The sequence below is a fragment of the Lithobates pipiens genome, unplaced genomic scaffold (genome assembly GCF_037356315.1).
Source record: "Lithobates pipiens isolate NorthernLeopardFrog02 unplaced genomic scaffold, aLitPip1_a1.2 Scaffold_3, whole genome shotgun sequence".
Lineage (NCBI taxonomy): Eukaryota > Metazoa > Chordata > Amphibia > Anura > Ranidae > Lithobates > Lithobates pipiens.
The window spans coordinates 235146829-235160072 of record NW_027507790.1 but is presented as its reverse complement, the minus strand read 5'-3'; the positions used below and the strand labels follow the sequence as shown (position 1 = coordinate 235160072).

At 46.8% G+C, this 13244-nt stretch overlaps 1 protein-coding gene across 2 annotated transcripts in view; it reads right to left on the bottom strand.

Annotated features, from left to right (window-relative positions):
* Positions 1-13244, bottom strand: part of PDZD2 (PDZ domain containing 2) — a 430456-nt gene that overhangs the window by 240193 nt on the left and 177019 nt on the right. The window contains exon 1 of one of the 2 annotated variants that reach the window (XM_077462906.1): positions 3470-3660. The exons of the other annotated variant lie outside the window; for it this stretch is intronic. The gene's annotated coding sequence lies outside the window, so the exon portion shown is untranslated. Of the gene's footprint in view, positions 1-3469; positions 3661-13244 lie in introns of those variants that run through there. 2 annotated transcript variants of the gene reach the window in all.

The window sequence follows — 13244 nt, the reverse complement described above, 5'->3', positions numbered from 1 at the left end:
TCTTCCACAAAATCATACCAGTAGGTTGACTGGCTCTAGTTCTAATTCCGGTAGGCTGATTGGGTCTAGTCCTAATTGCAGTAAGTTTACTGGCTCTAGTCCTAATTTTGCTAGGCAGACTGGGTCTAGTCCTAATTGCAGTAGGTTTACTGGCTCTAGTCCTAATTGCAGTAGGTTTACTGGCTCTAGTCCTATTTTTAGTAGTTCGACTGGCTCTAGTCCTATTTGCGGTAGGTTGACTGGCTCTAGTCCTATTTGCGGTAGGTTGACTGGCTCTAGTCCTATCTGCGGTAGGTTGACTGGCTCTAGTCCTATCTGCGGTAGGTTGACTGGCTCTAGTCCTATTTGCGGTAGGTTGCTGGCTCTAGTCCTATTTGCGGTAGGTTGACTGGCTCTAGTCCTATTTGCGGTAGGTTGACCGGCTCTAGTCCTATTTGCGGTAGGTTGACCGGCTCTAGTCCTATTTGCGGTAGGTTGACCGGCTCTAGTCCTATTTGCGGTAGGTTGACTGGCTCTAGTCCTATTTGCAGTAGGTTGACTGGCTCTAGTCCTATTTGCGGTAGGTTGACCGTCTCTAGTCCTATTTGCGGTAGGTTGACCGGCTCTAGTCCTATTTGCGGTAGGTTGACCGGCTCTAGTCCTATTTGCGGTAGGTTGACTGGCTCTAGTCCTATTTGCGGTAGGTTGACTGGCTCTAGTCCTATTTGCAGTAGATTGACTTACTCTAGTCCTATTTGCGGTAGGTTGACTTACTCTAGTCCTAATTACAGTACTTTGACTGGCTCTAGTTCTAATTACAGTACAACTGTGTACCTTTGCTTAGGATAACCTCCGCCCGTTAACCACGCAAATAAAAGGCGCTTATCATCAAAGAATATGCTTTCTACCTGGGAATTACAGTACGTTGACTGGCTCTAGATCTATTTGCAGTGGGTTGATTGGCTCAAGTCTTAATTACAGTAAGTTGACTGGCTCTAGTTCTATTTGCGGTAAGTTGGCTGGCTTTAGTCCTAATTTTCTACGGTGCCATGACCGCTTCCAAGAGCCTTTCAGCAAAAGCTGAGATACACCTAAATTTGGATATCTTTCTGGAATCCACAGTTACATACTATACACACAATCTTCCCTCTTCACCTCAGACTCACTAACTACGTACTCCCACTCGGCTTGCCTAACTCTCCAAAAATGTAAAAAAAAAATGTAAAAAAATATCTACAATAAAAGAGATGAGAGTCACGATGGTAGGTGGGTGAAGCTGGAAACACAGGGTTCCTGATGCAGACATCCCCAAGAACCAGAGAGTAATTCAAGTCACCAGCAATTTGGAAATAGAAGTATCAGACTCAGCTGGACTAATCTTTAGAAATTAAAGTCTCAATCCCATTTCAGTACCGACAGCTCCCGACGTATCACTTCCCATCTGAACAAAATGGTGATTAAAGGAGTCTTATTACCAAAAATCGATAGTTACAATTCTTTATAGAAATTAGGGAGTTAGGATGAACTCCCACTAGGCATGGTTGCTTTGTACTATGCCCGAGTACAGTCCCCCCCCCCCCCCCCCCACAGGTCTGTGCTAAAATTATTCTGGACCCAAGCATGCTTACATCATCACCTCTGCAGGCCAACCCCCAGTGCTCCTTACCTTGCCAGGGTCCAACTGAACCGTACCCCAGACCATCTGTTCCAGACACCCCAGGCATGGTACAGAGTTATCACAATACACAAACAGAACCTCAGGAGGTGAACCATCCTCAGGCACAGTTCTTACACCTAGTCAGAGTGCCCTTGAAACATCTCTTATCACCTTTCTCGGGGATTGTACCGATGAGATCTCTGCACCAAGTTCCCAGGTATGTACACCTGCTGCTGGCTTTTTAAAAAAAGGTAAAGAATGCAACAAGTGGACCTGGAACACTCAAAAATGACCGACCCAAATGGCAAACAAGTGGGGAGCCAGGAACCCAGGTCTGGGGACCATGGTGCTAGAGTAACTAAGATTTGATTTGAGCCCCTTGATCTCAGCCATAGAGAATATTTCACTTTGAGAATTAAAGGGTCCCTACACCTCATTTATTGACCATGCTGTATTGGGAAACGGTTACTCCCATAGATCCTGTATAGAATATTAGTAGATTTTCTCTCTTCAATGGCAAACAGATCTAGCTCTTGAGATCTTAATATAATTTTGCAATACTGAATGTGACTAAACTAGCAATTAATAACGATGTCATGGTATTATTCCACCATTGCTTTAACTACTGTACATTTAATAGGAAAGCTGTATTTTGTCCACTGGCAAAGTAACGGGTTGGCCACCAACGAGAAATAAGCAGGCCGTAGCTTTCCTGCACTCCCCTGCCACAATGACCACCTAAAAATTCAAGTTTCAACGCACAACCCATGTTACAGAAATGTAGCTCGATGATTGGCTGCTTAGGTAATGAGTGCAGAATTGTGATAGGTGGGAGGAGTGTCGCATGTTCCCCTATAGCTGAGTACTGGGTATTATCCTAGAAAAGGGGCACAGATAAGGTAAGATAAGGTGTCACCTATGGGCCAGTTTCAGGCATGAAGCCCCCAAAAAGGTTCCAGAGTTTGAGGTGCACCAAAGATGACAACACGTCCCTGGTCGTAGGAAAAAGGGGTAATGTGCCCAATACAGGTTTGCTGTAAACAATGTAAAAATGACAACCGTGTAATAGAAAGTCCAGGAGGGAGAATAAAAAAAGCTCTTCGCAAATCCCTTCGGAAATGATTCCATTGCTCCACAGAGCCTCTGGACTGAAATGACACTTTCTTACACAGTTACAACAAATTCAGTCGTTACTTTTCCTTCCCTTTTTATTTTTATATATATTTTTTGTTGTTTATTCTTTATTTTTGTTTTTATTTTATTCCTATTTTATATCTTATTTTTATTATACTTTATCAAACTCTAAATTACTCAGAATGGGTTTTTTGACAAGGATTCTAAAATTGTTAAAAAGTTAAACGGTCCAACTGTTCATCCATGCTTAATTATTATTACGTTAAGAGTACAAATTATTATAATTATCAGTAGAACCGCATATACTGTATTTACCATTCTTCTAATATAAGCGCCGTTTGACACATTCTGTATGATAACCTCTTGTTTGTATAAATTATCCAGAAAACAATAAAAATGATGGAAAAAAAAAGTCCAAGAAAACTTCCAGGGACAATCCTTACAGAAGCCGATCTTCCAGACGCGGACTACTGCTGGGGAAACTCAGGACTGTCAACAGGCATTAAACGCTGCTGGAAATCATTTTGTAATGTTATCATTGCTGATCTGTGACAAGTAAAAAGGGATGTAAAAGCTATAAACACAGAGAAAGAAGCAAAGCACAGCTGCACCACTCAGCGGGACAAACTTTGCAAAGTACAAAATCCAGCAGGACACATTCCCTTGTGTTTTGCAATCCTCTGATCAATGATCACCTACCTTATTAATAGGAATTTCCTTTAGTCATGGTGTCTGGCGGTGTCAGGAGCCCAGCAATCCATGCGGGTTTGGTCATGGTTTGTACAGGACCCGGGAATGTCATGGATAAGTCTCCGCACTGAGCTATCCTGCTCCATACATCCTGCCTCCTTCCAGTTGTGAAGAGACTGAGCAGCAGCTGCCTTGTGCATCCCTCTCCTGCCCCCACAGCTACTGTACAGCCGCCACACCTACTGCACAGTCCTCTGCCGATTAACCCTGCTCAGACTCGGAGGATCCGTGCCATCTGACTACCTGCCATAGCGAGCCCATCAGCTGAGGACTTCCCATACACCAAAAGCAAAGGTGTAAAGCCAAAAATCCTCTTCGTAAAAATGAAAAGCTGCACAAAAAGTGCTTGTTATTATTTTTAGGAAGTGCATTTAAAGTGAACTTTGAGGGCCCCTTTCATTTTGTGCGTCCTGTAATGAATGTTTGGAACGGACTCGCTTTCAGGTGTTAAAGTGGAAGTAAAGTCACACTTTTTTTTTTTTTTTTTTTTAAACTATTTCAATACCAGGCACTTGCACCCCCTTCCTGCCCAGGCCAGTTTTCAGCTTTCAGCGCTGTCGCACTTTGAATGACAATTGCGCGGTTATGCTACACTGTACCCAAACAGAATTTATATAATTTTGTTCCCACAAATAGAGATTTCTTTGTTGCTAAACAAATTAAAAAAAAGACCTAAAATAATAAAAGTTTTTCTTTTGTTTCTGTTATAAAATTTTGTAAATATGTAAGTTTTCTCTTTCACTGAGGGGCACTGATAAGGTGGCACCAACGAAGTGGCACTGATGGGATCCGCCAATGGGTACTGATAGGCAACAATGATGGCCACTGGTAAGTGGCACTGATAGGCACTCATGGGTGGCATTGATAGGTGACACTGATGGACACTGAAAGGCTGCACCGATGGGTGGCACTGCTGGGCACTCATGGGTGGCACCGATAGGCAACACTGAAAGGCTGCACTGATGGGTACTTATGGGTGGCACTGATCGGCGGAACTGCTGCGCACCAATAGGCGGCACTGATGGGCACCTATGGGTGGCACTGATAAACGACACTAATGGGCACTGAAAGGCTGCACTGATAGGTACTTATGGGTGGCACTGATAGGCGGTACTGCTATGTGGCACTGATATGCGTCATTCACAGGCCTCACTGATGGCACTGGCAGGCATTGGGGATGGGCGCTGATTGGCATTTCCCTGGTGGTCTAGGGTGGCATACCTGGTGGTCCAGTGTGGTAGCAATCCTTGGTGGTCTTGGGTGGGCATCCAGGGGGGGGGGGGGGCTGCGCTGAAACAATCAGCACAGACCCCCCTGTCAGGAGAGCAGCTGATCGGCTCTCCTCTACTCGTGTCTGTAAGATGCAAGTGAGGAAAAGCCGATCAATGGCTCTTCCTGTTTACATCCTGATCAGCCGAGATCGGTGTAGCGGTGTGTCAGATTGACACACACCAACGCCAATCGCCGTGATGCACCCCCGCCCCCACCTGCGGTCATTCTAGAGGGCAGTCATATGACATCCACCCAGAACGAGAACCACGCCGCCCAGCCGTCATTTGACGGTGGGTGGGCGGCAAGTGGTTAAACCACTGATGGGTAGGGTTTTATGACTATGTGGGGTTGATTTACTAAAACTGGAGAGTGAAAAATCTGGTGCAGCTCTGCATAGAATCAGCTTCCAGGTTTTTTTCTTCGTCAAAGCTTTAGGCTGGGTTCACACTGGTTGCGATGCCAAACATTGCATGTGATTCGCACCGTATTGCTGTGCACATCACATACAGGTTGTATGGCTGAAATCGCATTGCATTTTACACCAAAATGCTGCAGAGGACCCTTTTTTTGCTCCACAGTGGAATCTGATCGCATGGGTGTTCAGACTAGGGTTGACACCTGTCTGGGATTCACCCAGACAGTCCGGGTTTCAGGCCACCTGAAACCCAGACAATATTCAAAATGGAATGTGGCTAACCAAGTAACAACTGCTGACTGCATAGGTCTGCACACAGGACCCCCCCCCCCCCCCCCCATACACGGACAGGAGGGGATAGAGGGCTTGGTCTCCTCCTCCAGCTCCTTCCCCTTTGTCTGCCCACCCACACTCCAATCTCCTGGTGTTTTGTGCCGCAGGAAAGGGATATGTGGGCTGGAATGCTGGGAACTGTAAGTGGGAGGTTTGGTAAGCAGAAACCCCCTTACATCAGAGTTCCCCTTTACACCACAGTGTCCCCCCTTTAAAAAAATAAAAGTGCTGTGATCCGCTAAAATTTTCAGGTTTGACTCAAAGAAAAAGGTGGCAACCCTAGTTCAGACCCATGCATTCGGATTCAACAGTTCATACTGCATTGTACGAACCGATCTGGGGGCGTCATTAACTTTATATCGACACCCCGCAGCAGTTCACAGATAGCAGTGTGAACTGCCTGCGAGTCGGATGCTATGTGGGAACCCGCACAGGAATTGCTGTGGTTCCAGCATCGCACCAACCTGAACCCAGCCTTCGCCCCCTTTTACACTGGCACAGTCTGCCAGTGGATCCTCCCATTCAGCAGGGGATCTCTCCGCTGATCCCCGCAGAGCGGGTGGATGACAGGTCAGTGTCGGCTCTGCTGGTGCAAATCGGAGACGGACACAGCCCGCTCTCCTCTATGGCCTGTCGGATGGAAACAGACTGCCTGTCCATCATCCGATCCACCCTTACACTGTCTGTTTTTAGTGGACAGTTCGGATCGGATGTCGGTGGACACATGTCCTCTGACATCCGTCGCTCCATGGAGAGCAATGGATGGTCAGATCGGGCTCACCTGAAAAACCAACAGGCGGACCCGATCGGTCCGTCCGTGTGAAAAAGGGACCCAACTGAACAAGCTGAAGTTAGAGGTTGGTTGGCTATCATGCACAGCTGCACCAGATTTTGCAGTGACCCCCTGGTCACACCGGTGCAATGTGTTGGCAGTTTCAAATAGCATGACAAGTCGCACTCTATTTTCTGCATTGGAAGTAGAGCTGCACGATTCTGGCTAAAATGAGAATCACTATTTTTTTGCTTAGAAAATATATCACGATTCTCTCACAATTCTCGCAGCGTAATATCTTTCACATTAAAACTAAAAAAAATAAAAAAATTGGGCTAACTTTACAGTTTCCTTTTTTTTTTATTCATTGAAGTGTCTTTTCTCCCCAAAAAATGCGTTTGAAAGACCGCTGGGCAAATACAGTGTGACATAAAATATTGCAGCAATTTATATTTTATTCCCTAGGGTCTCTGCTAAAATATATATAATGTTTGTGGGTTCCAAGTAATTTTCTAGCAAAAAATATTGATTTTAACTTAAGAAAGAAGAGTCAGAAAAAGATTTCGACTTTAAAGGGGTGTTCCAGCGGGGAAGTCAGCAGCTAAAAAAAAAAAAAAAAAAAGTAGCTGCTGACTTTTAATAATGACACTTAACTTTCCAGGGCACCTTCGATGTCGGCCGCTCGAGGCTGACCCGTCCCTCGGCTCCCGGATTCCAGCGCCGCCATCCTCACTAAGGGAAACAGGCAGTGCCCGTTTCCTACTGTGCATGCGCGAGTCGTGCATCGCTTACCCAGAAGACAACGCGACGAGGAGAGAAGACCAAAGATCACCGCGGACTAGGAACAGGCAGATTAGGAAGACTGCCTAGCAAGAGGGATTTCTGGTAAGGTTAATTTTTTTTTTTTTCACATTTTTTTTTTTACATTTTTTTTAAGAATATTAATGCTTTTTTTTTTGTCTGGACCTCCACTTTAAGTGGTTAAACTTCCTGCATTTACACCTTGTTGAAAACTTGGCAGACTTTTTCTTCACACAGAAATGTATCCCTTTGATCTAAGAAGGAAGTTAGTTACAATGTTTCTTTATTAAAAACTTGGCAGACTTCCCGAATGTTTTCTTTTGACAGCTGAGTGAGCAGACAAGTCTCTCCAATAGAAATCGTCAGAGGGATTGAATCGAGATCACGATTTTTTAACAATTGTGCAGCTCTAATTGGAAGTGATCAAATCAGTGCGACCCAATTTTGAAAAGTAGTTCCTGCACTTAGGTGCGACTACCATAGACATCTGTGCATGAAGTCGCACAGATGTCCTCCAAGTGACACCTAAAGTAGCGCTGAAATGCTACTTTGAAATGGTGCCGCTTCAAGTGAAGTAGCACAATTTCAATGTCGTGATCGGTGTAACCAGGGTCTAAATCATCCCCTGTATGTCTCGTGTCATAATTGGCTTTCCCTGCCTGTCAGCGTTTGTGCATATGCAGCTCAGCTTACAGTTCCGTACCAGGACAAAGTAGCTCCTGCTGAGTTATGTCATTCTGACCAATCATGAGGCTGAAGATTCGGAAACTGGAGAAAGAAGTTGAAGGAAGCACTGGCAACAGACAGGAGCAGTGCTGGAAGCGATCCCTTGCAAGGTAAGTCTGCCATCATTTGCAAATACGCTGTGCATACTAGCACATTATGGCAAACAGCTCCTGGGGAGCCAACATTTTTCTGTTGCGGTACAGGGCAGGAGTGGGTGCAAAGTTCTGAACACACAGTGGCTGCATTCGGATCTGTGCACCTGTTCCTGCCTTCATGTCAGATTCTGACATGCAACTGTGCCCACGCAGCCGCTCCGTCTGCCATCTGTGCGTATTTCCGAGGTGGATGCAGACACGGCAAAAAGCCGGAGGAGTCGTCTCAGCACCCATCTGAATAAGCCTTAAAGAGGAAGCAAATCCTCTTAACTTAAAAAAAAAAAAAAAAAAAAAAAAGAACACCCTGCAAGACAAAGGCATAATGAACATAGCATACTAGCTCATTATGATTACTTACCTGAGATCGAAGCCCACAAATCGGCCCTCATTCGCCTCCCCCGACGCCACCATCTATCCCGGAGTGACTTCCAGGTATCGCGGCTCCGGCGCTGTGACTGCCCGGAGCCGCAATGATGTCACTCCCGCACATGCGCGCTGGTGCCGCCACTAACGCCATAATGACCGTTAGAAATGGCACGCTCAGTGCGCCTGTGACCGATGTCTACGGCGCATCAGTGCCGCTACTTCTGCAAATATCTCCTAAACCTTTTAGGTTTAGGAGAGATTTCTTGCACCTACAGGTAAGCCTTAATCTAGGCTTACCTGTAGGTTCAAGTGGTTGTAATGGGTTTACAACCACTTTAAGACAAGCTGCTTTAGCCTGGGTTTAAACTTGTACAGACACTGCATGTGATTGGCACAGGTATCGCACTGCATTCCCATGCACATCACATGCAATGTCTGAGCAGTGCGATTTCAGCCATACATTCTGGTCTATTTCAGGTTCGAATTCAGGCACAAATTCAGGCTGAAAACAGACATGAAACGGTGAATGGGGATGCATTGGACCCCTGCTGTGAGCCACTCCGTGCATAAGTATGAACCCAGCCTCAATAAAAAGCATCATTGGAAGTGCAACCATCCGGAATCCTTTCCTTATGTAGCATCACTTTCTGTAGCATCACTTCCTGTCGCAGGCTGACAGTGCCACTGCCTGACACTGCCACTAAGCCACTGCCTCTCAATTGGCAGCAGCGTTGTCAGCCTGCCGTGCAAGATCCTACAGTTGGCCACTAGCATAACTCCCAACCTCCCCAGATTCTGCGGGACCGTCCCACAAATTGAAGTCCCGGGGTCCCATGGATCTGGGCTAGAATGTCGCGGATCCCAGGGCTGGAACAAGTTCCAGCTCTGGGCTCCACTCAGTAGTGGGTGCAATATGTGCTCTCACACACAGCACCAATTGAGGATTCCTGGGAGAAGATCTGGCCAGCAATAGTTAGGCGTCGCTCTAAATAGGTCCCAACATCTTAAGCCCCGTACACACTTTCAGATTGTCTGCTGAGTTTTTTCTTTAGATTTACCAAAACCATGTAGTAGAAGGGCTGCCTGATTGCATACACATTGAAACTCCTAAGGTTTGACCTCATATTATAAGGTTTTGGTAAATCTGAAGGAAAAACTCAGCAGACAATCTGATAGTGTGTACGGGGCTTTACTAAAAGCCGTTTGATGGCAGGGGTCTGCAGTGTCCTCTGTGGTAGCAACCATTGTTGAAGAGAAAATACGGAAACTGTGCCAATTGAAACTTGGTGGGCTACTGATCCCAGAAAGTCCATTGCAAATCCTGCCAACCCTCCTGGCTGCAACGACTTGACTCCAACAACACCACAGTCTCGCCCAGAGCTTCTCACTTACCGACCCCGGAATGGATTCCTCCTGAATGACTTGCCCGGCAGTGCTCCCAACTGTCCCAACTGTCCTGCTCCTGTTCCAGGACACCTCAATGACCATTTAGAGAGGCTCTCTCCCAGCTCCCATCCCAAGTTCACCCCCCCCTGCCCCCTATATATAGATAGATAGATAGATAGATAGATAGATAGATAGATAGATAGATAGATAGATAGATAGAGGAGGCCTGCCCCCCTGCCAATCCACTGCATGTTACTCTCAATCTCTGCCCTGCCTCTTTTCCAAAACCCTCTGGAAACAAAGGAGGCGCTAGAGAGATGAAGTACATGTCAGTCACCTGCTGCTACACTAAACCACTCCCAGCCCCCCAGATCAAAAACAAACAGGCCTAGCTCATAGCTAGGCCTGCCTAAATTGACCTGCACTGGCTGTACTAACAAAAACTACTCTAGCACTGACCTACCTGAGGTAGAGGATGCTACATTTTAGCATCTGTATTATCAGAGTCTTTATATTAATGTTATTTTTATTTTATTCATTTTTTACAAAAGTTCCAGCTGCTGAAAAAAAAAAATCAAATGTAAAAGTAAATGCTAAATTGTTACCAGAACAACCTTTCCATAAATCACTTTCTTTTCTACCCAACAGCTAAATCAATAGTTCTCAATTGCAGACTTTAGAGGTTGTAATGAAAGCTGATTTGCATCATTTCCTCTACACACATTCGGGGAGATGGTAAAAATAATTCAATTGAAGTGGCAGTGCATCCTTTTTTAATTTAAATTTTTTTATTTTTTAGGACAACCGGGTGGAGTTCCCCTTTAAATACCCTTCACTGTCAGAACAATCAAATATCATTGTGATTATTCTATACCAGTTGCTGTGCCCCTGGGTGGGTAAAGCACAGGTTGACTTCATATTCGCACAGCTACTTCCCATCATGTCACCTCATTATAATAAGCAAGAGATCCTCTTCGATAAAAGGATGTTTGCAAAATGATAGAGCCACTTGTTACACTCGCCACTTCTCTTATGACATCAACAAGTGACAAACATCAATGATCAAAGATGAATCACAAGGTGAGGCATGTGTGCACAAAGACAGCTATAAATACACAACAGGAGCTCATTCATTCAAAGCTACTAATTAAAGTGGACCTTCAGTCATTTTTTAAACTTTCCAGCTATTAAATCTTCTGCCCTTGTTGTTTCAACTTTGGATAGTAAAACATTTTGTTTTCTGCTAGTAAATACCTTATACAGCCCACTTCTTGTTTGTCTGGTAAAAAGCCTAGGCTTATGACATCATGCACAACACTCTCTCTCTCACGCATTTGCCAGGAAGGGAGGAGTCATAAGAGGGCCAATGAAAGCTGCACAGCTGGAGGTGTGTCTCTGTACGTTTGCGTAAATCCAGGAAGTGAACAGGCAGCAGCTTCAGCTGCCCACAGTTAAAATGGATGCAGCCAGACTCAGTGGAGGGAGTTAAAGCGCTAGTAAGTTGGGACTTTATAGGTGTGAAATAATTTATCGAATATAATGTATAAAAAAAAAAATTATTTTGAAAACGCAAAATAAGAATTAGTTCATTAAAATATAAAAATATAAGAGAAAGGAGATACATGATGGCTAGTGCAATGGATTACAAATTTAAGCAATACAGCAGTATAAAACTTCCCAACATGTTTCGCCCATATGTCGGGCTTCCTCAGGGGATGCTGTCCGCTTGCACAGTCCAATGCCTTCTATTCAAGAACACAAAGTGGTGGGAGATTCCTGCAGCATATTTGGCAAGTACAGAATCACAGTATAAATAAAATAATATGTGGTTGGAGGGAAGCTTCAGAATGGCAAAGATGTTTTTATTACAAATTATGTGAGCAGACTGCAGTGCCTCTTTAATATTCGGTGTCAGGATTTACAAATCAAAGGGATTTCTATTTTGGGAAACGTGGGGAACTTTCTCCACTTGGTGCACATTGTGGGCCAAATATAGCATCCCCAGGGCTGACCTGTAATTTGGATTTATATCACTGTACAGCCACCCCTGAAGGAGCCTGCTTGGGTATATTTGGTTCTGTACTCTGTTTTACAACCCCAACAGCTCCCGCCCCTCTGGCACACCTGGGGGACAGCTTCCGCCCCTCTGGCACACCTGGGGGACAGCTTCCGCCCCTCTGGCACACCTGGGGGACAGCTTCCGCCCCTCTGGCACACCTGGGGGACAGCTTCCGCCCCTCTGGCACACCTGGGGGACAGCTTCCGCCCCTCTGGCACACCTGGGGGACAGCTTCCGCCCCTCTGGCACACCTGGGGGACAGCTTCCGCCCCTCTGGCACACCTGGGGGAACAGCTTCCGCCCCTCTGGCACACCTGGGGGAACAGCTTCCGCCCCTCTGGCACACCTGGGGGAACAGCTTCCGCCCCTCTGGCACACCTGGGGGAACAGCTTCCGCCCCTCTGGCACACCTGGGGAACAGCTTCCGCCCCTCTGGCACACCTGGGGAACAGCTTCCGCCCCTCTGGCACACCTGGGGAACAGCTTCCGCCCCTCTGGCACACCTGGGGAACAGCTTCCGCCCCTCTGGCACACCTGGGGAACAGCTTCCGCCCCTCTGGCACACCTGGGGAACAGCTTCCGCCCCTCTGGCACACCTGGGGAACAGCTTCCGCCCCTCTGGCACACCTGGGGAACAGCTTCCGCCCCTCTGGCACACCTGGGGAACAGCTTCCGCCCCTCTGGCACACCTGGGGAACAGCTTCCGCCCCTCTGGCACACCTGGGGAACAGCTTCCGCCCCTCTGGCACACCTGGGGAACAGCTTCCGCCCCTCTGGCACACCTGGGGAACAGCTTCCGCCCCTCTGGCACACCTGGGGAACAGCTTCCGCCCCTCTGGCACACCTGGGGAACAGCTTCCGCCCCTCTGGCACAACTGGGGAACAGCTTCCGCCCCTCTGGCACAACTAGGGAACAGCTTCCGCCCCTCTGGCACACCTAGGGAACAGCTTCCGCCCCTCTGGCACACCTAGGGAACAGCTTCCGCCCCTCTGGCACACCTAGGGAACAGCTTCCGCCCCTCTGGCACACCTAGGGAACAGGGTTACTGCAGACACAATTAACCACACAAGTGGGAATTACTTTTGCCTGACTAATCAGAATATTGCCAATAAATATGCCTACGCCTGTTTAGTGGTAAATTTGCTTAATCTATTGATATGGATTGAGAAGTAACAGTTAAAGTGGAGTTCCAGCTTGCAGCTTTACAGCCGGGTACGTGCATGCTGTGCGTCCTGAATGGCCGGGCAATCCTCTGGGACCTGTGACGTGTCGCAGAAGCTTGCAGGGAGGGAGGGGGAGAGAAGACCTTCCGCTCAAGTTGTCAGGGGGGTGAGAGAGGAATTTGGAGCTGTCAAAAGTAGGTACACCCCCCCCAAAAAAAACGGCACGCCAAATGTGGCATGTCAGGGGGTCAGGAATCCTTAAAGCAGAAATTCCA